A 27,346-nucleotide genomic window follows, 5' to 3' on the forward strand; every position below is an offset into this window, starting at 1 on the left:
AAGAACGCGAGATATGACCCCTAAAGAATCTGCACGGACCGACTGTGTGATAATGTTAGTCGCAGTTCCACGGTTTTCTATTCGTTCTATTGGAAGTCCCTCCTTTTCCCCATCGGTATGTCCACACCAACTGTATTTGACTGAATGAAAGACTGATCTCTTGTTTCGAGTATTGTGTTAGGTTAGTAAACATTTTAGTCACGACAAGACTGCGACGACGAGAACAGTCAGCGCAATTTACTGATCCCCTGCTAGGTGACACTGTAGCCCTGCTAAGGCGTGACTGGCTCTTCTGAAGATTTCCCCAAGCAGCTGGGCGTGAGCTATCGCCTGAGCATCTCCGTTGGAACGCCGTGGTAACGAGCTGCACAGGTTATTCTGCCTTGCTTGTGAAAGGCAGTGGCGTAATACTCATGCCTGGAAATCCTCATCACACTGCTGAGCATATCGCGGCTGAGACACAAATTACAAACCATGCTGCATCAAGCATATGAGTTAGAACCATCAGAAATCTTTTGCAGGAAGCTATTCTATGAGCAAGGCCTCTGCAGAGTATAATTCTTCTAAAACTCATCACCGCGCAGTAAATCTTGAAGGTGACGTTTAGGAAATTCGTTGAAACGTTGCCTCAAAACAACTTTGGCTCTGGGGGTGATAATTCAAGACGATTTCGCCCATTAAATTTACCGAATACGCCTGCGTACTTACACTGAAATTGTTGTCACAGACCGTCTGTTCTTGTATAACCTTGTGATCATGATCGTATACTATTTACGATATAGGTAATACATTTGTTAAATTTTACTCGTGCGAGAAAGTGCGTCTACATATCCTTTTTATTAGTTCCATTGCTTTATTTGCGACAGCACCACGGGTGACAGAGGTAAGTGCTGTAATTCATAAAGAATGGTGCAAAATTCGTTCAGGAGGGTTAGCTTGTTCCATTGCCGCATTTACGATGTTCGCTAACGTGCGAGGGAGTAGGCTGTCACTACCGCAGACGGATGCGTGTCTTCCGGCCTCGGCAGGTGTGGATTTCCAGCGCTAGCTGCAGTGACTCACCCGGCTGTCACTGCGTTCAGAAGGAAAGCTTTGAGCGACCTCCGAGCTGTGGCGGCGTATGTACCTTCCAGACTAGCATCCCCGTCTCTGCTTTGAAGTTCAGCTGCCAAACTCCGGCCGGTGTGGCCGAACGGTTCTAGGCGCTTCAGTCAGGAACCGCGCGACCGCTACGGTTGCAGGTTCGAATTCTGCCTCGGGCATGGATGTGTGTGATGTCCTTAGGTTAGTAAGGTTTAAGTAGTTCCAAGTTTAGGGGACTGATGACCTCAGATGTTAAGTCCCATAGTGCTCAGAGCCATTTGAACCATTTTGCCAAACTCCTAATCTGGCATCTCGAAGTGAAGTGCCGCACTAGGATGATCTCTCTTACGGCATTCTGCAAAGAATTCTATGGACGCGTCCATGGACCTGACTGGTCAACTAATGTTCTTCTTCTTGGCATTCAGCTTATTTAACACTAACTTAAATAGTTGTTGAGTGCCGCCCTCTTTTCCCATATTAAAAAGACCACACACACACACAATCGGCAATAAAGTTTCGTTATGGCATCGTTTCGTTATGGCAAGTTGCGTTTTCTCCGATACGTGCAAATTACGAGTGCTTCAGTAGTCGTCCAAACACGATTTGGGCGCGTCTCTGTCGTATCCAGTCCCACAATGACACTTGGTGACCAGCCCACTTGTGACAGCTTTTACGGGCTATAGCCACCAGCCTCCAGCCCTCTAAGGAAGGAAGGAAGATTAGGGTTTAACGTCCCGTCGACATCGAGGTCTTTAGAGACGAAATGTTTCAAGGGAGAGGAAAGGTGTTCGATAGTGCACTTTGAAAGAAACCATCCCTGAAGTTTTCTGGAGCGATTCAGGGAAACCACGGAAAACCTAAATCTGGATGTTTGGATACGGATTTGAACCTTCGTCCTCCCGAAGACAAGTCAAATTTGCTAACAACCGCGCCACCTCGCTCTGTCCCATCCCACTGTGGCTGAGGGTGATAGTCCTCTCGTCTATTTCCTCACACTCCGTTTGGAGGGAACATTAAAACATCGATGCTAAAGATTCTAAAAACACATTATTCTGCCTTCACACGGAAAATTGTGAAATTCATGTAACATATGAAAATTTTGTGGCATTTCCATCATAACTACAATAATATAGGATACATCTCTATGTATTCGTACAAGAATATGTAATTGGCTTTAGGGTATTCTGACTGGACTTACTTCTAATTTTCAACGGATTCTGAGATATCCTCAATTCCAAAACCCCTTAGCTGATTCACCCTAACTAAATTTCTCTCTCCCTCAGAACTCACTTTTGCACACTTATTATTAGCATTGGTAGTAGTACAGCTAGAAGTAACCAAAATATTTTCTGTAAACACTGTAGGCCCACTTCAATGTATTTAAAGTGCGGCATCATGCAACCACCAGAAGCTGCTGCAGTGTTTATTAACGAGTGCTTAGGGACAACCGCCACGAATTAACATTACATGAGGAGGAAGGTTTCTTGGCGCAAGTATACAACTACTATCGGTTGCAGTATCTGTCAGTTATACATAATTATTATCAGTTGCAGCATCTGTGATTAATCTTCAGAAAGCGTGTAGTACAAGATACTTACTGAAGAATATTACACGTATTAAAGACAAATATTAGCTAGCATTAAGGTTGTTAGTTGTTAGTACTGTTATTCACACCATCATTAGATACATTCAATTAATTTTTAATAATGTTAATACCACTGCGTATTTCTCAATTGAACTGCAGTTTGTATTTGTTGTTGTTGTGTTCTTCAGTCCTGAGACTGGTTTGATGCAGCTCTCCATGCTACCCTATCCTGTGCAAATTTCTTCATCTCCCAGTACCTACTGCAACCTACATCCTTCTGAATCTGCTTAGTGTATTCATCTCTTGGTCTCCCTCTACGATTTTTACCCTCCACACTGCCCTCCAATGCTAAATTTGTGATCCCTTGATGCCTCAGAACATGTCCAACTAACCGGTCCCTTCTTCTCGTCAAGTTGTGCCACAAACTCCTCTTCTCCCCAATTCTGTTCAATACATCCTCATTAGTTATGTGATCTACCCATCTAATCTTCAGCATTCTTCTGTTGCACCACATTTCGAAAGCTTCTATTCTCTTCCTGTCCAAACTATTTATCGTCCATGTTTCACTTCCATACATGGCTACACTCCATACAAATCCTTTCAGAAACGACTTCCTGACACTTAAATCTATACTCGATGTTAACAAATTTCTCTTCTTCAGAAACGCTTTCCTTGCCATTGCCAGTCTACATCTTATATCTTCTCTTCTTCGACCATCATCAGTTATTTAGCTCCCCAAATAGCAAAACTCCTTTACTACTTTAAGTGTCTCATTTCCTAATCTAATTCCCTCAGCATCACCCGACTTAATTCGACTACATTCCATTATCCTCGTTTTGCTTTTGTTGATGTTCATCTTATACCCACCTTTCAAGACAATGTCCATTCCGTTCAACTGCTCTTCCAAGTCCTTTGCTGTCTCTGACAGAATTACAATGTCATCGGCGAACTCAGAGTTTTCATTTCTTCTCCATGGATTTTAATACCTACTCCGAATTTTTCTTTTGTTTCCTTTACTGCTTGCTCAATATACAGATTGAATAACATTGGGGAGAGGCTACAAACCTGTCTCACTCCCTTCCCAACCACTGCTTCCCTTTCATCTCCCTCGACTCTTATAACTACCATCTGGTTTCTGTACAAATTGTAAATAGCCTTTCGCTCCCTGTATTTTACCCCTGCCACCTTTAGAATTTGGAAGAGAGTATTCCAGTCAACATTGCCAAAAGCTTTCTCTAAGTCTACAAATGCTAGAAACGTAGGTTTACCTTTCCTTAATCTTTCTTCTAAGATAAGTCGTAAGGTCAGTATTGCCTCACGTGTTCCAATATTTCTACGGAAGACAAACTGATCTTCCCCGAGGTTCCATTCGTCTGTAAAGAATTCGTGTTAGTATTTTGCAGTTGTGACTTATTAAACTGATAGTTCGGTAATTTTCACATCTGTCAACACCTGCCTTCTTTGGGATTGGAATTATTATATTCTTCTTGAAATCTGAGGGTACTTCGCCTGTCTCATACATCTTGCTCACCAGATGGTAGAGTTTTGTCAGGACTGGCTGTCTCAAGCCCATCAGTAGTTCTAATGGAATGTTTTCTACTCCCGGGGCCTTGTTTCGGCTCAGGTCTTCCAGTGCTCTGTCAAACTCTTCACGCAGTATTGTATCCCCCATTTCATCTTCATCTACATTCTCTACCATTTCTATAATATTGTCCTCAAATACATCGCCCTTGTATAGATCCTCTATATACTCCTTCCATCTTTCTGCTTTCCCTTCTTTGCTTAGAACTGGGTTTCCATCTGAGCTCTTGATATTCATACAAGTGGTTCTCTTTTCTCCAAGGGTCTCTTTAATTTTCCTGTTGGCAGTATCTATCTTACCCCTAGTGAGATAAGCCTCTACATCCTTACATTTGTCCTCTACCCATCCCTGCTTAGCCATTTTGCGCTTCCTGTCGATCTCATTTTTGGGACGTTTGTATTCCCTTTTGCCTGCTTCATTTACTGCATTTTTATATTTTCTCCTTTCATCAATTAAATTCAGTATTTCTTCTGTTGCCCAAGGATTTCTACTAGTCCTCGTCTTTTTACCTACTTGATCCTCTGCTGCCTTCACTACTTCGTCCCTCAAAGCTACCCATTCTTCTTCTACTGTACTTCTTTCCCCCACTGCTGCCAATTGTTCCCTTATGCTCTTCCTGAAACTCTGTACAACCTCTGGTATAGTCAGTTCATCCAGGTCCCATCTCCTTAAATTCCCACCTTTTTGCAGTTTCTTCAATTTTAATCTGCAGTTCATAACCAATAGATTGTGGTCAGAGTCCACATCTGCCCCTGGAAATGTCTTACAATTTAAAACCTGATTCCTAAATCTCTGTCTTACCATTATATAATCTATCTGATACCTTTTAGTATCTCCGGGATTCTTCCATGTATACAAACTTCTTTTATGATTCTTGAACCAAGTGTTAGCTATGATTAAGTTATGCTCTGTGCAAAATTCTACCAGACGGCTTCCTCTTTCATTTCTTAGCCCCAATCCATATTCACCTACTATGTTTCCTTCTCTCCCTTTGCCTACACTCGAATTCCAGTCACCCATGACTATTAAATTCTCGTCTCCCTTCACTATCTGAATAATTTCTTTTATCTCATCATACACTTCACCAATTTCTTCATCATCTGCAGAGCTAGTTGGCATATAAACTTGTACTACTGTAGTAGGCGTAGGCTTCGTGTCTATGTTGGCCACAATAATGCGTTCACTATGCTGTTTGTAGTAGCTTACCCGCACGCCTATTTTTTTATTCATTATTAAACCTACTCCTGCATTACCTCTATTTGATTTTGTATTTATAACCCTGTATTCACCTGACCAAAAGTCTTGTTCCTCCTGCCACCGAACTTCACTAATTCCCACTATATCTAACTTCAACCTATCCATTTCCCTTTTTAAATTTCCAACCTACCTGCTCTATTAAGGAATCTGATATTCCACGCTCCGATCCGTAGAACGCCAGTTTTCTTTCTCCAATTTGTATTTATAGCTCTGTAAAACTGATCGCGTCCGTCTCTTTGTATGTTTGAGCACATTTTTCCAAAACTACTAGACGAATTTTCATGGCGTTTGCACAGGTAACTTGAGCATAGCTTGTGGCACCTTATAGGCTTCATTTCATCAAAATAGGAACGCGAAAAAACAAATGTCGTGATTCAAAGTTTTATCTAAAATGGTCGTATCTGTCTGTCTGCCTGTTTAAACACGCTACTCTCTTCCAAGGGGTTTTCACAGATAATTTGAACATAGCTTGGGGCTCCATACAGGCTTTATTTCATCAAAATCGTATAACGAACAAAAAAGATGTCGTAATTGAAAGTTTTAACCTTAGACTAACAATACTATACATGCGGAAGTAACTGTGTCAGTTACGATTTTACGACTAACCTGCCGAATCGATTTCGATAAAATTTGATATGAAGATAGCTTGAGCCCTGAGGAAGAACAAAGGCTACTTGAGAAAGCGTGTAGTACAAGATACTTACTGACCAGAAGAATATTACACTAATCGGAGACAAACATTTAGGCTACTCTTTGAAAAAGCTATTGACTCTTGGCTTTTGATTTTTATCATTTTTGTGAAAATGTTTTCATCGATTGATATGTGCTACATTATATGATTAAAAGTAATTAATACAATGCTTATACCCTTTTCAATGTATTTAATCTATACTTCCACACTATTTGTTGCAACATGTACACGTTGTATAATGTATAGCTACATCAATAGCACGATGCGTGCTCCTACCCGTGAGGGCTACTTATGTTGTTGCTTACCTACTCACCATCACTCGCCATAACAAAACTACTGATATGCGATTGCAGCTATGGATAACAGCTATTAAGAAATAAATATGATTTCAATAATTGTCAGATGTTTTTCCACACTCTCGTTTGGTAAAGAGTTCCCTTCAAATGCTCTTCTCATGAGATTATTCCATTAAGCTCTAAATACATTTGGATAATGTGACATAAAACAGTCGTGCTTTTTTCATATTTCTGCAGGTTTTCCGTGTGTTATGTTCTTCATCTCTTGTAGGACGCTAATATGCTGCTACCTCGGTCGTTTCCATTCGATATTTCTGAAAAGACTATTTACCTCGTCCGTCTGTTATCCTAAGCTCTTTGTACTCTCCTCATGTAAAAATAATCTTAGTGTTTAACGTGTTTCATGACACTTTCCAAAAGAAAATTTCTGCAGAACAATTTAATCCTCCCCAACTCAAGAGTGGATGTATATTTCAGTGAAATGTGCTTTGCTTCCAGCAATTCATATTTCGTGTTTTGTACTCTGAGTTCAAATTATGTCCGAGAAACCTGTACGTGACGCAAGGAACGTGAACATAGAAAGACCTTCCGCTATTTAATCGCTTCGATAGGCGTTAAACAGAAGACTTCTATACGAAATTAGTTACGGGAGCTGGTTAGTAATATAAGTGTATGTTGTAATAGGAAAGTCCGATCTCGAAAAGTCATTTTTGGTCAGTCTTTGTTCATGAATTTATAATCACCCTACGAGGCGCGTAAGCGACGCTCCAGCGAGTATGATTACAAACACGGGGCAAGAAGGGTGCCTGGGTTGCGTTCGAGCCTATAATGGAGGGTAGCTTCCTGTGTCCAATTTCAAATACATCGTATAGTGGACTTTACGATATGTGTCTACAGGTATTAACTTTTGTGGACATTATATATTCAGAACTCTAATCGTATCATATCTCCAAATGCAAAACTTAGCTCAGTGAATGGCTGACATAATAGCACGAAGAGACTTATCTGCAGCATATTAGTTCTTTTACTGCGGTTTACCTTTTATGTCCACAAAGGGAGCATTATTATCGCGTAATATACAGTTATAAGATGACGAGGTAAGTGGTGCAGTGGTAGGACGCTTGATTCACATTAGGAAGGACGGCGGTTCGAATCCCCGTCCAGCTGTCTTGAGTTAGGTGTTCAGTGGTTCTGCTAGATCGTTTGAAATAAAGATCTCAATGGTTCAATTGCTTAATCTCCGTCTCTGATGACCTCGTCGTCGTGGACGGGCGTTAATACCACTTCCTCTTCCTACCGACTGACGACAAACGAATATAATGTAATCTAACTTAGTATAAAAGTAAATTCAATAGTTGACTTTATATGATTATCAGTAAATAGATGTAGCATCTATACAGTCGTATATGCTGTTATAAGCTAAACAGCCAGTTGAGGATGCAGAAATTTAGCAACGAAAGTATTGAAACTTTATGCAATTATATTTGTTACTCTTACATCTCGAAATGGTATGGGTGAATAAAAGGCACATTTCATGCAGAAGGAGTAAACTTTTACAGTAGCTTAATCCAATTTAAGAATGTGTTTTACTGGTTCAGGTTATTTGCTAAAACAGTCTTATTTCACTCATTAATTACAAGTTTTGTTTCCTCTCTTGCAACCAGTGACCAATCGAAATGCAATTCGCATGGAATTCGACCAATTTAGCTAATTAATCAGGTAGTAACATGATGCCGTACTACATCCCTTCAGGTTCAAATTTCATAATTTGACCTTAAAATAAATACACTACACTCTAATAAAAATGGCTCCCACTCTCTCTGTTGAATGTTTTCAACCACTGTTTATGTTTTCAGAATGCTTGTGCTTAGAATACGGCCTTTATCAATTGAAATAGTTATTGATTTTTCCTTCATGGAGGACCACATTCATGTAGAACATTTTGAAAAAAAAAACTCTCGCCGTTTGACTTTAAATTACTATTCATTTATTTCAAACAGTCATGACTTCGACTTTTTAGCCATTCTCAGGCGCTAGTTGAACTGAAAATCAATAAAACGTACAGATCATACAATGCAGGTATAGTTATAGCTTTACTTGAGCTGTTGTCCTTTCTGGCAGCTAGGTAACAACATCACGCAAACATTTACCTTAGATATCTCGATAAACTGAAGAAAAAAAACTGTCTTTCTCTTGTAGCCCGTGGCAAAAGAATTGTGGCGTCTGATTCTCAGGAAGAAAACACAAACAGCCATAAAATTCTTGGCTCCTGACACTGTTCGAAAATATCTTTCTAGGGCGCTTATCTAGGTCAAACCCGCTTGATTTGCTTACTATACCGAAAGGCAGCGATCCCAAGCCCATAAAGAATTCTTTTTTAGAACAAAAAAGGCCACGATCTTATGTGAGATGATTTGCTGTTCTCTTCTGCAGCAAAAAAATAGCGATCATCCATTACTCACTTTGCCTTCTCTCAATCTTTGAAGTAATAAGAGAAATTTCGCTGCATTTCTCTGGTTGAAACATCAAACGTATTATCACTGTCATTTCTTACGTGTTTCGAAAGTCTCTTTTCGCTAACATATAAAGTGGAAACCTGCGGAGGTTGTTTCAAGTGATCAGCTCGATTCATAAGATTACATTGGTAGAATCTCGTTACCGAGGACATCTATTCAAGAATAACACACTTCCTTAGCCGAGATCGCCAATATGTGTTGGATCAGTGGTGCTCCGTCCAAAGGTTGCGTTTGGAACCTGTAAGTGGATGACAAGTGAGTGCGGTATTATCCTTGATCACCACGAGCGCCTGGTTAACTGAAACACCGTTGCAGAATTTTCGTAAACTCCTACGTACGGTGGACCCATATGTATACTTAGTACTTCTTGGCCTTATGCAGTTGCACTTGAAATACAGCAGTATCTACGCAAGTAATAATACCAACATAAATATTTGAAAATTTTTGGGCAAGTCATTTTCTGTTTTCCAGAGGCAGGCTGACACTTATGCTGAGACTACACGACTGGAATGTCGGCACAGTGGAGGCACTGTACTGATAATAAATTAGGAATAGTTCGAATTAATACTCCCCAATTCCTTTCATTTTATAATGCTTTACAAATGAGTGAATTTTGTAAGAATACTAAATCGAAAGCTGACACACGCACCGACACACAAATACACACATAAATGCTAGAGTTATATTATATCCGACTCTGGAATAACTTCTCGCATAATATTAGAGAGCTGAATAATAGCTCCAGCTTCAGAAGACTGTTAATGATATATGTACTAAAGCAACAATAATGATTACTATTGTCCCTGTACGTACTTGTTACCGTTGCGCATTCTTCTTTTCAACCACATGTTCTTCATTTCCTAGTATTTTTAGTTGGTGCAGCCACCTTAAATTTCCCTTCTCCAGAACTCGCTATAACAGAAAACGTTTTTAATATCTGCCTTTATCATTATTGTTATTACTGTCATTATTATCGTCATTAGTATTATTATCACTATCGCTGTCCGCCCCCGGTAGCTGAGTGGTCAGCGCGACAGAATGTCAATCCTAAGGGCCCGGGTTCGATTCCCGGCTGGGTCGGAGATTTTCTCCGCTCAGGGACTGGGTGTTGTGTTGTCCTAATCATCATCAATTCATCCCCATTGATTCGCAAGTCGCCGAAGTGGCGTCAAATTGAAACACTTGCACGCGGCGAACGTTCTACCCGACGGCAGACCCTAGTCACACGACCTTTACATTTACATTACTATCGCTAAGAATGGTAGCAGCAGTTCTAGAATAATTACTGCCAGTATTAACTTTACAAGTTCATAGCGAGTATTACTTACTCACGTTGTCACTATAGACACTCACGTCATTTTAATACTATTTGTCACATTAAAATTGTCATTTCTTAGGCAATTATGATGTGAAAAAGGTACTATATGTGTGAAACCCTGGTCCGCTGTAAGAGAGAGCCTAATGTCCCTATCAGATGGCTTTCATGGTATTCTGAGGGGGTTGCGCTTTGACAGTGCAGCAGCCCGACTTGAACATATATCAAGTGACAAACTTCAACCAATTAGAGAAGTTTTTGAGATATGAGAAACTACCATGACGGATCCCTACATTCCAGAATGGTGCAAGACCGTGAATGAACAGTTGGTCACATTTCGAGGCCTACGGTAGTTTTACAACCGTAGGGAGAGTGTACGTAAAACTTATTCGCAGTTGCGAATATGGACAACCATCAGCTTTACAATAGAATGACGACAATGAAAATTTGTGCCCGACTGGGACTCGACCCCGGATTTCCGTCTTATTGCGAGACGTCGTCTTACCATTAGGCTATCCGAGTAAGACTCACGAGCAGACTCAAAACTTGTTATTCTTATATCTACAACCTGCACTCGTGGATTCGTTATGTTTCTTCCCATACAGGGGAGATACTTCAATTGAAAGTCGAAGTCCAAAGGAACACTGCATCGTATTTCTGTTAATCACAGGCACTGTAATATCGTACCTAGTGACGGTAGGTGGCGGGTGGCTAGATGCCATTCCTGTCCCTACCGACGGAATTCGTGCAGCCCTGCTGCCTGCGTCTAGAGTACAGAACATACTCAAATGTGATATCTGTGCACTTCGTATCTGTGGCAGGACGTTGAAATGAGCCCGGTTTTTACTTTGTGGATGAGAGAAACCGCCTAAAAATCACATCCAGGCTGGGCGGCACACCGATCCTCGTTGTTAACCCGCCGAGAGTATTCGATGCATGGGCTGAGCATCTCCCCGAATCTCGGAAGCGGCGAGTTAACGCGCTCGGCTATCCTGGCGGTTCCAGCTCGCACTCGGTTGGAGAGGGAAAATTAATGTTTAATTTTCAGATATATTTATCTTCGTGAAAAGAACAGTAATGCCATATTGTTTCTTAGAAATGGGCCTACGATGAAATATGAAATTATTTTTTAACTGTTGGCTCTCCAATGATATCGAAGTGAAATCATATCCTGTACGTTTTATGTGAATATTTGATGATTATTATTATTCAAATGTCCATTATCTGTGCTTCACTGCTAGGGTTTGTCATGAACAGTTTTGTAGGAGCGCTCGTCTGTTTATGAAAGCTTATCAGAGCATCAACAAACAAGAGTGCTGGAAGTCATTCCCGGATCCTTAAATACCGGGTCCGTCACCTTTAGCTTGCACGTGTCAAAACGTGGCGAACAGCCAAGAGAAATGCGGCGCGCCGCCTGAGGCGAGCATTTCCGCGGTCTGCTCAGCTGACAGCGGCCGATGCTTCCTGCCTCCTAATGGGGGCGAGGGGCGTCACAAGACTTCCACAGTCTCGAATGTTTGTCTGCCACTCGGCGCCACTAAAATTGACGCGTCGCAGGTCTGAAACCAAAGTTAGACAGGAGGGAGCCAGTGGAAGATTGGAGCTGTTCGGGCTCTTAAGATGGCTCGGTTAGTAAGAGATTCACACACAAAACCAATTTTTTCGAGCCCCCGTTTGCCACAAAATAATAATCTTTCGAGAAGTTCCATTAAATCTGACACTCCACTGCAGAACAGTATACTATTTCTGGAAACATTAAACACGACTCTTAGACAAGAGCTTCTGCGAATGACATTTACAATTAGATAGCGTATTCCGATGAACATGTACTCTACGAAAAAAATCAAAAAATTTTCAAATGTGTGTGAAATCTTATGGGACTTAACTGCTAAGGTCATCAGTCCCTAAGCTTACACACTACTTAACCAAAATTATCCTAAGGATAAACACAAACACCCATGCCCAAGGGAGGACTCCAACCTCCGCCGGGACCAGCCGCACAGTCCATGACTGCAGCGCCCCAGACCGCTCGGCTAATCCCGCGCGGCTGTACTCTACGAACAATCACGAAGTCCCACTCTTATAAACGTTAACTCATGCTCAATAATTAAATTGAGATTTAAGAACAAAAGGCCTTAAGCATTTTGAATCAAACTATTTTCAAATAAGATATAGTCGCTGTCTCCTCCAATGTCGACAGAGGCTCAACTACTCGCTTTACTTTCCACGTTGCTCAATGCCTGGTAGACACCGTTTCGGCGTTTCAAATGTCTAAAATGCAGTATCGAAGATTATGATAATAATAATGTTTTAGGTGTTTCAGCTCTTGTCAAAAAAAATGGCTCTGAGCACTATGGGACTTAACATCTTAGGTCATCAGTCCCCTAGAACTTAGAACTACTTAAACCTAACTAACCTAAGGACATGACTCACATCCATGCCCGAGGCAGGATTCGAACCTGCGACCGTAGCAGTCCCGCGGTTCCGGACTGTAGCGCCTAGAACCGCACGGCCACCACGGCCGGCCTCAGCTCTTGTCATTTTCCCTGCTTGCTAAGAAGATATGGAGAGGAATTCCGCCTTATGCAAGACACCGTTATAAGGTTTCGGCTCCTTATGTGCTATATTAAGCGTAATTTTTGTTTATTTTCTTTCTTACACAACGCTATTACAAAACTACTAGCATACACAACTAACAGCGTCAACTGAGAAAGAAAATAAACAAAAATCACATTGAAGGTAGCACATAAAATGCTGAAACATCCTTGGGCAGTAACAAAGCTGTGTAATCGTCGCTTGCGCAAGACAGAATTCCTCTGCAATGTGTGTAGCGTGTATTGTCGGGTTTATGTTGTCGACAATCATGAGACAGGAGGGAGATGGTGAAATCACGTACAGGTACACAGCCTCCACGTTTCGGACAGCACCAAGGCGTCAACTGAAGTTAACGGTCGAATCTGACTGACGGATCACACTCAACAACGTCACACGCACGCACTCCATGGGAAACTGCGAAGAACTTTTCCGTTTAGCCGAAGGCGATGTGATACCTGGGGGGGGGGGGGGGGCGGTTCAATAAGTGATGCAACATTTTTTCTCTGCTAATTTCGATCGGAAAAGAGCAGAATTTGTTGTGGGACATCTTGGAACACTACCGCTTCACTGTGTATATTTTCAGGAAGTTCCTTTAGGTGGCGACGATATACGTACAGTCTTCAAAATGGCGTCTGTAATGAAGTTGCGGTCCAAGCGGAGAGCTGTCATTGAGTTCCTTTTGACGGATAACCAGGGCATCGCAGATATTCATAGGCGCTTGCACAATGTGTGTTCAAATGTGTGTGAATTCCTAAGGGACCAACTGCTGAGGTCATCGGTCCCTAGACTTACACACTGCTTAAACTAACTTAAACTAACTTATGCTAAGAACAACACACACACCCATGCCAGGGGGAGGACTCGAACCTCCGGCGGGAGGGTCTGCGTAATCCGTGACATGGCTCTTCTAACCGCGCGGCTGCTCAATGTCTGTGGAGACCTGGCAATCAACAAAAGCACGGTGAGTCGTTGGGCGGTGCGTCTGTCATCTTCGCAACAAGGTCGCGCAAACCAGCACGGTCTTCCGCGTGCCGGCCTACCGCACGCAACAGTGACTCCTGCAATGTTGGAACGTGCGGACACTCTCATTCGAGGTGATGGACGAATCACAGCCAGACACTTCGCTGCACAACTGGACTCCTCTGTTGGTACTTCTGATAAACTTGTCCACCATTTAGGATACTCAAAGGTGTGTGCCCGCTGGGTTCCTCGCCGCCTAACAGAAGACGGCAAAGAGCAACAAAGGACCATCTGCACCGAATTGCTTACGCGCTAAGAGGCTGGTCGTGAAAATTTCCTGTCGAACATCGTCACGGGCAACGAACCAAAGGGGTTCATCACTTCGAACCGAAAACAAAATAGCAATCCATGCACTGTTGACACACCACCTCTCCTCCGAAGAAAAAGCTCAAAGCCTCACCATCAACCGGTGAAGTCAAGGGGACTGTCTTCTGGGACTCTGAAGGGGCTATTCTGTGCGATGTCCTTCCTCATGGTGCAACCATCAACTGTGAAACTGACGAAATGACTTCAGCGTGTTCGTCGCCACAAAAATGCAAACGAACGTCTCCTTTTTAGTGACAGCGCAAGGACCTCACATGAGTCTGCCCACCCGATAGGAGCTCACAAAACTTCATTGGACTCTTCTTCCTCATCCACCCAATATTCCGGATCTCGCACCTTCCAACATCCATCTGCACGGCCCAGTGAAGGATGCACTCCTTGGGAAGCGCAGTACGTGGATGATGGGGAGGTTACTGATGCAGCAAGACGTTGCCTCCGACGTCGACCAGTAGAGTAGTGCCATGCAGGCTTACACAGCCCCCCCCCCCCCCCCCCCAGTAAGATGGCGTAAGCCCTTCGCATTGAGTGGAATTGAAGTTGTAAAATAGGATTTTGTAGCCAAAAGTGTGGGGAATAATAAGGCGTAGTGGAATCGTGAATAAAACCAACCATCTTTCAGAAAAAAAGGGGTGCATTACTTATTGAACGCCTCTCGTACAGTCTGGAACCGAGCGACCGCTACGGTCGCAGGTTCGAATCCTGCCTCGGGCATGGATGTGTGTGATGTCCTTAGGTTAGTTAGGTTTAAGTTGTTCTAAGTTCTAGGCGACTGATGACCTCAGAAGTTAAGTCGCATAGTGCTCAGAGCCAGCCTCTCGTACTTCTCCTGAATTTACCCTTTTTGGCAAGCACATGATTGATTGCTTCAGGCTAGAAGCTCTTTGGTCTTATAACCTAAATTTACAATAAGAGATCCTCGCCATATAGTTTAGCATACACTTTTGACTACTTTCTTCTAATTTCTTGTGGCTTTTAATTACTTCATTTTACATTTATTTAATCAAACATATGTCAAAATATAACTCAAGTTTTAACTCTTCGGTTCCTTTTATTGATTGCTTACACATACTGACGATCAGAACCCTCATTTATTCATAGCGAGATAATAGGTTTTATAGGAGGTCCGCTTGCATGACCCAATATCTCTAAAACACACGAAAGCCCTGTAGCAGTTGGTATTAGTTACTTTTAGAGCTTTTGGAAATAGCTGAGCTATCTCAGTCGAACAGGAGGTTTAAATACCCCAATTCATACACTCGTTTCTTACTCTAGCTGATGTTTTAATTAATAAGTCCTAATTGAAATATTAATATGAAAACCCTGGTTATTTTTCACTGACGCTGCGTAGAAAATATTCGATTGCAAATTCATACTCCTACGGTCGAACTCACGACAATAAAATTTGATGAAATACTTTAGCAAGCGAGGAGCTGGGAGTAGTAAGGCACCAGGCCACAAAAAACATAATGCTTCACTCAGAAAAAAAGACGAATTTAAATAAGAAGTTGTGACATTTAACAATCACAAATGAGTGTAAGAAAATGAGATAAGTATTTAATATTTGAAATCCGAGAAATTTTCAGTTGAGGTTATAACAGCATGACGTTGCGTAGAGCTTCTGTCTCAAAAATAATTAAAATAACGCATACTATGATTTCAGCCACTACTAGAACACATAGTTAGTTTACATATGTTCCAAAAAATATATGAAGCATCTCTAAAAGGTTAGTTACCTCATCAATTAACACCTACAAGCACAGAAGATCAGAACAATGAATGAGCAGCTATGAAATGAATTAAGTATAAACCTTTATGTAAATCAAAGAAATGTTATTTGAACTCCTTAAGTAGAAAGCAAACAACTCAGGCTAGTTCTATAACAAGAGCGTATAAATAAGAATTAAACAACAACGCCCACAAATCTTCAACTAAAACAGCAGGTAGTAAAGTTGAATTTAAGTTAAAACCTCTATGTACATTCGTTACATTTTTGTCTTGTTCACTCGTTTCAGAATTCTGTGGATGTGAACATTTATTTTACGTCAGCATCTGTCCTTTGTTAAGCCTATGTAACTTCGTATCAGGGTACTCTGAACTGTCGAAAACGAACTGCAGGATAATATGCGTAGTGTTGAGATGGCTGCATGGGCACGTTCTGAAAGTCAATAAATATCTTCCACCGAATCCGAACAACATGCTTTTCGCGCTTGTAAATTAGTAGAATTAAGCATCACACACAGCTGCTCAAGGTGATCTTCAGCTCACATGTCTCACATAACTGGCAGAACTTGTGCGTGGATAGACATCCTGCAGTTACCAGTGCTAAGCGATAGACAAGGGAGTTTGGCTGGCTCTGAGCACTATGGGACTTAACATCTATGGTCATCAGTCCCCTAGAACTTAGAACTACTTAAACTTAACTAACCTAAGGACAGCACACAACACCCAGCCATCACGAGGCAGAGAAAATCCCTGACCCCGCCGGGAATCGAACCCGGGAACCCGGGCGTGGGAAGCGAGAACGCTACCGCACGACCACGAGATGCGGGCAAGGGAGTTTGATGAGTCTCAAGTATGTTGGAGAGGGGCCTGCCCTTAGTACGTGGTTAACAGCTTTTCAAGCGACAATTCCTAGTTTCCGAAATAATCGATGTTGAAGTTTCATACCTACTGCCTATGTCTGTAACGTTAGTCACATTTCGATTAAGCGAGCGTAGCGCAGCGTCTAAAGATCACAGCTACAACGCTGGCAGAAAAATTCAAAATTCTCCCGAATGTTAGAGATAGAGAAATTGTTTCTAGGTAGGATTCCATAATAATACGTTCTTTAATTCTCTATCAATGTAGTGAACCTGCTTTCACAGGAATGATCAAATATGATCGCATCGAAGTTGTCCGAAGATACAACAATCTTTTTGAATTTAAACAAACTGTTTTCCGTCATCGCTTCTTAAAAATCCGTATACTGTAGTGCAGTAGCTTTTGTTAAATATGTGCGGCGTTTTCTACGAATTTGTGCTTCTGTTGCTTCTACGGCAAATACCATCCGGAAGTCTGTTCTAGCACAGCAGGCAATGCAAGTGACAGCGGGAAAGACTATTCTGTAGTCTATTCTGCAACAAACGGGATACACAGTTTACGAAAGTTCGTTGTAATGATGCATGTATTAATGAAATTACTACGGCGAAAATGATTATTTACATTAATTTTCCGTGATATATACTACTTTATTTAATGGTATTCTGTACGATGGAATTGGAAAAAAAGTATACAAGCAGGATTTGAGCCCCATAAGCTCGGTTCCCATAAAACTTTACCAGTGCGCTACGCTCACTTATTCGTAATATGAATAACGTTACTGGTATTGGCGGTACGTATGAAACTTCTACATCGACTTTTCTCGTAAAGTAGGACGGCCGCATGAAATGCCCCTAGCCAGGTACTCAGGACCGGTCCCTCTACAGTCTACAATGTACCTGATCCGTGATTAGCAGGTCTGATGGTCGCCTAGTGAGAGAGAGCTCACGCCGATCGCCGGCGCGGTAGAGAGCGCTCATGCCCGCTGGCGGGACGCGGAAGAGGTGCTTGCTTAGCTACACAGGGAAGAAGAGAATATCGCACTTCTGATTTCACGTGGAATCGCGCACGGGTTATTTGATTTAATTTTTATTTTAATAATGAAATAGTAAATTTTGGCACGAAAACTATGATACTAATGGTGTGTAAACAGTGTTTGAGCTCATAACGGATATATCATGTCTTTTAAGTGTTTATCGCGCAGTATTTGTTTTTCCCGTGACTGCATCGTACCACTGTAGGCGCATGCGTGTGATTGTCACGAATTACCTTTGAGTGAATTTATAAATTGGTGTAGCGTGGAAACGTGTTTATGGTAGATAGGACATTGATACGGTTATTGTTGTGAAGAGTTCGCGGAGCACTATTAGGACCTACAGCGCAACAATATGAATCATAAATATGCCCAGAATTATAGAAAAGACAAGTGGGAGGGCCGACCGCTGTGACCAAGCGGTTCTAGGCGCTTCATCCCGGAACCGCGCTGCTGCTGCGGTCGCAGGTTCGAATCCTGCCTCGGGCTTTGATGTGTGTGATGTCCTTAGGTTAGTTAGGTTTAAGTAGTTCTAAGTCTAGGGGACTGATGACCTAAGATGTTAGGTCCCATAGTGGTTAGAGCCATTTCTGAACAAGTCAGAGGAAAGTCCGCTTCGAAAGGTGTGACCAGATACAACTTCTTCCGTCCGGCCATAACTGTGGATTCTTTGACTGCTCTGGGAGAAGGCTGATCAAACTAGAACGCGGTGTAGCTTGCTCGCCAGGTTTCGAGAGGGTGCGTTTCTGGATGAGGTATCGAATATATTGCTTCCCCCTACTTATACCTCACGAGGAGATCACGAATGTAAAATTAGAGAGATTAGAGCGCGCACGGAGGCTTTCAGACAGTCGTTCTTCCCGCGAACCATACGCGACTGGAACAGGAAAGGGAGGTAATGACAGTGGCACGTAAAGTGCCCTCCGCCACACACCGTTGGGTGGCTTGCGGAGTATAAATGTAGATGTAGATGTAGATGAAATACTAGTTCGCTTTATTACATAAATGAAAAAAAAAAGATTTACCTGACTTTGACACATTCCTTCACCACAGGATTCTTGTGCAATTTATAACTGTCATTAACTAGCAAAGCGTCACTTGAGGCGCTCATTAACAAACTGTTCTCTTGCAGTAAAAATGAAACATTTACGGAAGCATATTTCATCAGAAACTTTAAGAACTCTCACTGTCCTGCATGATGATGTTGACTGCCGTATCTGAGGTCTCAAACTGGGCTTAGCTCTTGCTTAGTCGACACTATATTGACCTCAACGTGAGGGCGCCGCTGTGCCGAGAGGGACGAGTGGTCTTCTGGAGGGCCTTCCATTGACTGTTACGGACTACAATGAGCCTTCGCTAACGTTTGTGGTATCGATTCGCGTTGCCAACTTCGGTGTGACACTGCAGTCTCTGAATAATACCATAAAAAGGATCCAAAAGACCTAAAAACTGCAGTACCGAACGAATTCGGTGGCTTTGGCAGCGTCGTATGAAGAAACGATGAAAAGCAATTACGTAGATGCCTCGTCCGCCTTACAGGGGCCAGCGACAGTTGACACTCGTAATTTGTCTATTCTGTAACCATTAGTACTCTGAGTAACCATTGTACTAAAGAAATGATAATTCAGTTACATATTAATTCGGAACAGTTGTTATGATTTTATCCCAACATTTTCACGAAATATGGGACCTGAAATGCACACACGCAAGGAATTTTTTAAATATATTTTTAACACCCAATCTGTTTCTTATCTTATTTTTAACTCGCAACAAGTACGAACTTTAATGTTTTTATCTTACACATAAATTAAGAAATTTACGTTTGGTGTCCAGGCTGATTTTTTCCGCCGTGTACAAACTCAAGGGACTGATCGATGAGAGGATTCGGTACAAAAAAGGTCTAACGAACTTATGTCCGGAAATGCATGGTTTCCATTCTAGAGACCATTTATTCAATGATACTTCGTTACAGAGACAGCGGTCTAATACGCGCTGTACCATGCAGCCACAGTTATATTATGCGTGGTTTGCCGCGCCGGATTAGCCTAGCGGTCTGAGGCGCTGCAGTCATGGACTGTGCGGATGGTCCTGGCGGAGGTTCGAGTCTTCCCTCGGGCATGGGTGTGGGTGTTTGTCCTTAGGATAATTTAGGTTAAGTAGTGTGTAAACTTAGGGACTGATGACCTTAGCAGTTAAGTCCCATAAGATTTCACACACATTTGAACATTCGTGGTTTCCTCCTAGAGGGTGATACTGCTCCTCAAACGTCATGCCCTAGCGCCCGTTCCTGCCATAGTAATTAGTAATGTTATGTCCGATTCTCTTCTCTTTCTTACTCTCCTTGTAGTGGGTGTGATACAGCGTTGTACACAGTGGTTCCGTATTCGAATCGAGAGCTTGCCGACGTATTGTTTACTTACGGAAAGGCAAATAGCAACGGGCGATGGGCAGCAAGGTTGTAGCAATTGATCTATCCCCGCCAACAACAACCACAGCATTCAATGTTTGCATTTCGCCGTTTGACTGAGATAGCATCGTTTCAGGAAGCAGGAAATCATGAAGGACGTACTCGAAGTATTCGGACACCATACTTGGAGAAAAATGTGATTAACACTGTGGAACGCGAGCGCCGTGTCAGTACCAGGCAGTTGGCCCGCAGTGCAGGGTATTATAGCGTACTATCAACAGACTTTCCACATCGGGATCAGTTTCTCGATGGTTTCTTCACCAGGTTACCACTATTCCGGGATTTGTGTCATCCATCCTATTCACAGATGAAGCCACCTTTACGCGGAGTGGTATCTTCATCTTTCGTCAATGGGATAATATGCAGAACCGCCGTGGTATAGTGACAGCGAATCATTAGCATCGGTGCAACAGGAATGTATGGGCCGGGATAACTGGCGACCGTATTTTGGGACCAATCTTCCTTCCACGTCGCCTAACAGGCCGGAACTATCGGCGTTTTTTGCGGATAGCTTTCCTCCCCTGCTGAAAGAATGCCATTGATGATTCGAAGGGTTAGGTAACTGCTACGTGATAGTGCTCCAGCTCACTTCACCATTAACGTCCGGACCCAACTCTATCGTGTCCTCCCTGGTCAATGGGTCGGCCGGGGAGGGTGGGGGCGTCTAGTTGCATGACCTGCTCGTTCACCTGATCTCAACCCGTGCCATTTCTGGTTATGGGGCCATCTCGAAAGTATCGTGTATGCAGAAACAAAGCCAGACGTGGAGATACTGGAGCAGCGTATTCATGCCGCCTTTGACACTGTTCGGATGCGGCCTGGCCGATGTGAACGTGTGAGACAGAACATGCTACGGCGCGTACACGCTTGCGTTGAGGCACATAGAAACGATTTTCAATACATACTGTATCTGTGGCTGCATGGTACAGCACGTATAAGACCGCAATCACTGTAACAATGTATGATTGAATAAATGGTCTCTAGCACGGAAACCATGCATTTCCGAACGTAAGTTCACTAGATGTTTTTTGTTCCTTATCCTCTCATCGATCAATCCCTAGAGTTCGTACACGGTGGAAAAAATCACCCTGAGATCTCTTTCGTGTTTCTTAGCGTGTTACCAGTCGGTTCTCGGATCAGTGTGACGTTTTTCTAGAAATAGGCGAAATTTTCGGTCGGGAAACGTTTCGTGCTTGAGAACTGGCAGGCGTAATGCTTTGTGCAGAAGAAGAGGGAACGTAGTGCGAGCTGGTACTGCCACCCTGGTGGTTTGGAGACAGGAGTTGTGCAGCGCTCCAGCTGTCAAATGACAGCAACACTATATGATCAAATGTATCCGGACACCCCAAAAACATACGTTTTTCATATTAGGTGCATTGTGCTGCCACCTACTGCCAGGTACTCACATCAGCGACCTCAGTAGCAATTACACATCGTGAGAGAGCAGAATCGGGCGCTCCACGGAAATCACCGACTTCGAACGTGGTGAAGTGATTGGGAGTCACTTGTGTCATATGACTGTATGTGTGGTTTCCACGCTCCTAAACATCCCTAGGTCCACTGTTTCCGATGTGATAGTGAACTGGAAACGTGAAGGGACAGGTACAGCACAAAAGCGTACGGACCTACCTCGTCTGTTGACTGACAGAGACTGCCGACGGTTTAAGAGGGTCGTAATGTGTAATAGGCAGGCATCTATCCAGACCATCACACAGGAATTCCAAACTGCATCAGGATCCACTGCAAGTACTATGACAGTTAGGCGAGAGGTGAGAAAATTTGGATTTCATAGTCGAGCAGCTGCTCATAAGCCACACATCACAGCGGTAAATGCCGCTCGGTGACAGGAGCGTAAACATTGGACGATTGAAGAGTGGAAAAGCGCGTTGTGTGGAGTGACGAATCACGGTACACAATGTGGCAATCTGATGACATGGTGTGGATATGGCGAATTCCCGGTGAACGTCATCTGCCAGCGTGTGTAATGCCAACAGTAAAATTCGGAGGCGGTGGTCTTACGGTGTGGTCGTGTTCTTCATGGAGGAGACTTGCACCCTTTGTTGTTTCGCGTTGCACTATTACAGCACAGGCCTACATTGATGTTTTAACCACCTTCTTGCTTCCCACTGTTGAAGAGGAATTCGGGGATGACGATTGCATCTTTCAACACGATCGGGCACCTGTAGTGGAGTGGTTACACGACAATAAGATCTCTGTAATGGACTGGCCTGCTTAGGGACCTGACCCAAATCCTATAGAACACCTTTGGGATGTTTTGGAACGCCGACTTCGTGCCAGGCCTCACCGACCGACATCGATACCTCACCTCAGTGCAGCACTTTGTGAAGAATGGGCTGCCATTCCCCAAGAAACGTTCCAGCACCTGATTGAACGTGTGCCTGCGAGAGTGGAAGCTGTCATAGGGTAAGAGTGGGCCAACACCATATTGAATTCAACATTATCGATGGAGTGCGCCACGAACTTGTAACTCTTTTTCAGCCAGGTGACCGCATACTTTTGGTCACATGTTGTTGTTGTGGTCTTCAGTCCTGAGACTGGTTTATTGCAGCTCGCCATGCTACTCTATCCTGTGCAAGCTTCTTCATCTCGCAGAGCTTACTGCAACCTACATCCTTCTGAATCTGTTTAGTGTATTCGTCTCTTGGTCTCCCTCTATGATTTTTACCCTCCACGTTGTCCTCCAATACTAAATTGGTGATCCCTCGATGCCTCAGAACATGTCCTACCAACCGATCCCTTCTTCTAGTTAAGCTGTGCCACAAGCTCCTCTTATCCCCAATTCTATTCAATACCTCTTCATTAGTTATGTGATCTACCTATCTAATCTTCAGTATTCTTCTGTAGCACCACATTTCGAAAGCTTCTATTCTCTTCTTGTCCAAACTATTTATCGTCCATGTTTCACTTCCATAGATGGCTACACTCCATACAAATACTTTCAGAAACGAGTTCCTGACATTTAAATCTATACTCGATGTTAACAAATTTTTCTTCTTCAGAAACGCTCCCCAAATAGCAAAACTCATTTACTGCTTTAAGTGTCTCATTTCCTAATCTAATTCCCTGAGCATCACACGACTTAATTCGACTACATTCCATTATCCTCGTTTTGCTGTTGTTGATGTTCATCTTATATCCTCCTTTCAAGACACTGTCCATTCCGTTCAGCTGCTCTTGCAAGTCCTTTGCTGTTTCTGACAGAATTACAATGTCATCGGCGAACCTGAAAGTTTTTACTTCTTCTCCATGGATTTTAATACCTACTCCGAATTTTTCTTTTGTTTCCTTTACTGCTTGCTCAATATACAGATTGAATAACGTTGGGGAGAGGCTACAAACCTGTCTCACTCCCTTCCCAACCACTGCTTCCCTTTCATGTCCCTCTACTCTTATAACTGTCACCTGGTTTCTGTACAAATTGTAAATAGCCTTTCGCTCCCTGTATTTTACCCCTGCCACCTTCAGAATTTGAAAGAGAGTATTCCAGTCAACATTGTCAAAAGCTTTCTCCAAGTCTACAAATGCTAGAAACGTTGGTTTGCCTTATATTAATCTTTCTTCTAAGATAAGTCGTAGGGTCAGTATTGCCTCACGTGTTCCAACATTTCTAAGGAATCCAAACTGGTCTTCCCCGAGGTCGGCTTTTATCAGTTTTTCCATTCGTCTGTAAAGAATTCGCGTAAGTATTTTGCAACTGTGACTTATTAAACTGATAGTTCGGTAATTTTCACATCTGTCAACACCTGCTTTCTTTGGGATTGGAATTACTATATTCTTCTTGACGTCTGAGGGTACTTCGCCTGTCTCATACATCTTGCTCACCAGATGGTAGAGTTTTGTCAGGTTCAAAATCGTTCAAATGGCTCTGAGCACTATGGGACTCAACTGCTGTGGTCATAAGTCCCCTAGAACTTAGAACTACTTAAACCTAACTAACCTAAGGACATCACACACATCCATGCCCGAGGCAGGTTTCGAACTTGCGACCGTAGCGGTCGTGCGGTTTCAGACTGTAGCGCCTTTAACCGCTCAGCCACTCCGGCCGGCAGTTTTGTCAGGACTGGGTCTCCCAAGCCCGTCAGTAGTTCTAATGGAATGTTGTCTACTCCCGGGGCCTTGTTTCGACTCAGGTGTTTCAGTGCTCTGTCAAACTCTTCACGCAGTATTGTATCTCCCATTTCGTCTTCATCTACATTCTCTTCCATTTCCACAATACTGTTCTCAAGTACGTCGCCCTTGTATAGACCCTCTATATACTGCTTCCACCTTTCTGCTTTCCCTTCTTTGCTTAGAACTGGGTTTCCATCTGAGCTCTTGATATTCATACAAGTGGTTCTCTTTTCTCCAAAGGTCTATTTAATGTTCCTGTAGGCAGTATCTATCTTACCCCTAGTGAGATAAGCCTCTACATCCGTAATATGTCCTCTAGCCGTCCCTGTTCAGCCATTTTGCACTTCCTGTCGATCTCATTTTTGAGACGTTTGTATTCCTTTTTGCCTGCTTCATTAACTGCATTTTTATATTTTCTCCTTCCATCAATTAAATTCAATATTTCTTCTGTTATCCAAGGATTTCTACTAGCCCTCGTCCTTTTACCTACTTGATCCTCTGCTGCCTTCACTACTTCATCCCTCAAAGCTACCCATTCTTCTTCTACTGTATTTCTTTCCCCCATTCCTGTCAATTTTTCCCTTATAGTCTCCCAGAAACTCTGTACAACTTCTGGTTTAGTCAGTATAACGTATGAGTATAACTTTTTGTTTCTAGAAATAAGCGAAATTTACGAGGTGGGGGGAATTTTAGTGCTTGAGAAGTGGCAGGCGTAATGCTTTGTATAGCGGAAGTGGGAGAGTAGTGTCAGCCGGTACAGCCATCCTGGTGTATTGGAGACGGGAGCTGTGCAGCGCTCCAGCTGTCAAATGACAGCTACTTTAAAGCGAACAACGGTCATTAGCTGTTATGATTGCTTTCCTTTATTCACCCCCTTGCATTTTTGCGTTCCGTTTCTTCGATAAGCTGGAGTAATTTTTCAGTTTCTGGATAGGCTCGAATGCCTGTCCAGTAACAACTGTCTGCGGAAATAGACTTGCGCCGAGTGGCACGCGCTCGAGGCCGCGCCGCCGCTGGCAGCGGTGTGGCGCGCCCACGGCACGCCGGCCCATCCGTCTGGTCGCCATATGCTTATTGTCGCGGCGCTTGCCGCGCTCGCATGCCGATACGCCTCGGCGCTGGGGGGGCTGACGCTACTGCTCGAGAGGAGGGCGCAGTTTGGCGACGGGGATCAAATACTATTTTAATCTGGTGAGCGGCCACCGCGGCCGGGCCACACACCAGCACCAGTCGTGCGGCCGACGCCACACGGACGGCACGGCTCACGTGAGTTACTGCCCGCTGGCTGCTACTGCTGGCTGTTGGAACAACCTGTCTGTGTGTGTGTGTGTGTGTGTGTGTGTGTGAGTCAGTGGCGTTAGACGTGTCCAGCGTAGGAGCGAATTTCTTCCTGACTGAGAATCGCTGTTTGGTTAGACCAACGTTCACGTCCTTCGTCAGGCACCCTTTAAACGCTAACACATATATTGTTATTTTTGGCCATCTGGGTAGAAGCAACCAAACAATTTTCGTTGAGTAATAAAATCTTACTATCGCTGTCGGGTGTTACTTAGCAGGCGAGGAGACCACAAAAAAAAAAAAAAATGGTTCAAATGGCTCTGAGCACTATGGGATTTAACTGCTGAGGTCATCAGTCCCCTAGAACTTATAAATACTTAAACCTAACTAACCTAAGGACATCACACACATCCATGCCCGAGGCAGGATTCGAACCTGCGACCGTAGCAGTCGCGCGGCTCCAGACTATAGCGCCTAGAACCGCTCGGCCACTCCGGCAGGCGGAGACCACATGGAAATCACATTTTTGTATTTTTTAGGGTTCCGCATCTCGGTCATTAAAAAGGGAACCATTATAGGATTACTTTATTGTCCGTGTGCCTTCTCTCTGTCAGTCTGTCCGACTATTCAAAACCAAATCTTTCAGCAATGGATAGACGTATCAAGTTCTAAATCTGTCACATTTTAAGGTCTACGGTGCCTTGGCAATGTAAAAAAGTCAATCTTCTACGTGAATGCTGTCGAAAGATTCGGCCATATATGTCGCACATTCTGATAGTCGCAAACTCACTCATCGCAACCTACCTTACAGGATACTTCCTGTTGACTTGCAATCATGGAATTTGCCAACGAGCAAGGTTTCACAGTACACGCAAATAAATAAATTCGTGCAGTCATGGACTGTGCCGCTGGTCTCAGCGGAGCTTCGAGTCCTCCCTCGGGCATGGGTGTGTGTGTTTGCCCTTAGGATAATTTAGGTTAAGTAGTGTGTAAGCTTAGGGACTGATGACCTTAACAGTTAAGTCCCATAAGATTTCACACACATTTGAACATTTTGAAAAAATTCGAAAGGTATGATTTGTAATTACATTACACGCAAAAGAAATTTTGTCATTTGTTACCAGACTGTCTGTCGTGGCCGGCCGGTGTGGCCGATCGGTTCTAAGCACTTCAGTCTAGAGCCGCGCGACCGCTACGGTCGCACGTTCGAATCCTGCCTCGGGCACGGATGTGTGTGATGTCCTCAGGTTCTTTTGGTTTAAGTATTTCTAAAATCTAGGGGACTTATGACCTCAGTTGTTAAGTCGCATAGTGCTCAGAGCCATTTGAACCATTTTTGTGTGCCGTGCGTTCGTTGAGACCCCTTCTTTCAGGGACGGGTAGACGTATCAAGCTGAAATTTATTTGACATGCTAAGGTTTATAGTACCTTGGCGGTATAATCAACGTTAGCTTTTAAGTCAATGCAGTCAAAAAATACGGCCATTTAGGTCACATATTTTGATACTCGTAAACTCACTCATCATCCTGTTGACCTAGATTCATGAAGTTTGCCAAGAAGCAAGGTTTCACAGTACAAGCAAAGAAAAACATCAGA

The 27,346-nt window shown here is 43.2% G+C and overlaps 1 protein-coding gene across 8 annotated transcripts in view; it reads left to right on the forward strand.

The window, feature by feature from the left end:
* The window catches only part of LOC126091654 (serine-rich adhesin for platelets), a 443,990-nt gene that overhangs the window by 28,330 nt on the left and 388,314 nt on the right, over nt 1-27,346 (forward strand). Inside the window, exon 1 of one of the 8 annotated variants that reach the window (XM_049907091.1) lies at nt 25,607-25,738. The exons of 5 other annotated variants lie outside the window; for them this stretch is intronic. The gene's annotated coding sequence lies outside the window, so the exon portion shown is untranslated. Of the gene's footprint in view, nt 1-25,606; nt 25,739-27,346 lie in introns of those variants that run through there. 2 more of the 8 variants (XM_049907083.1, XM_049907092.1) reach the window with 2 other exon arrangements.

This window comes from Schistocerca cancellata, chromosome 1 (assembly GCF_023864275.1).
Source record: "Schistocerca cancellata isolate TAMUIC-IGC-003103 chromosome 1, iqSchCanc2.1, whole genome shotgun sequence".
NCBI lineage: Eukaryota > Metazoa > Arthropoda > Insecta > Orthoptera > Acrididae > Schistocerca > Schistocerca cancellata.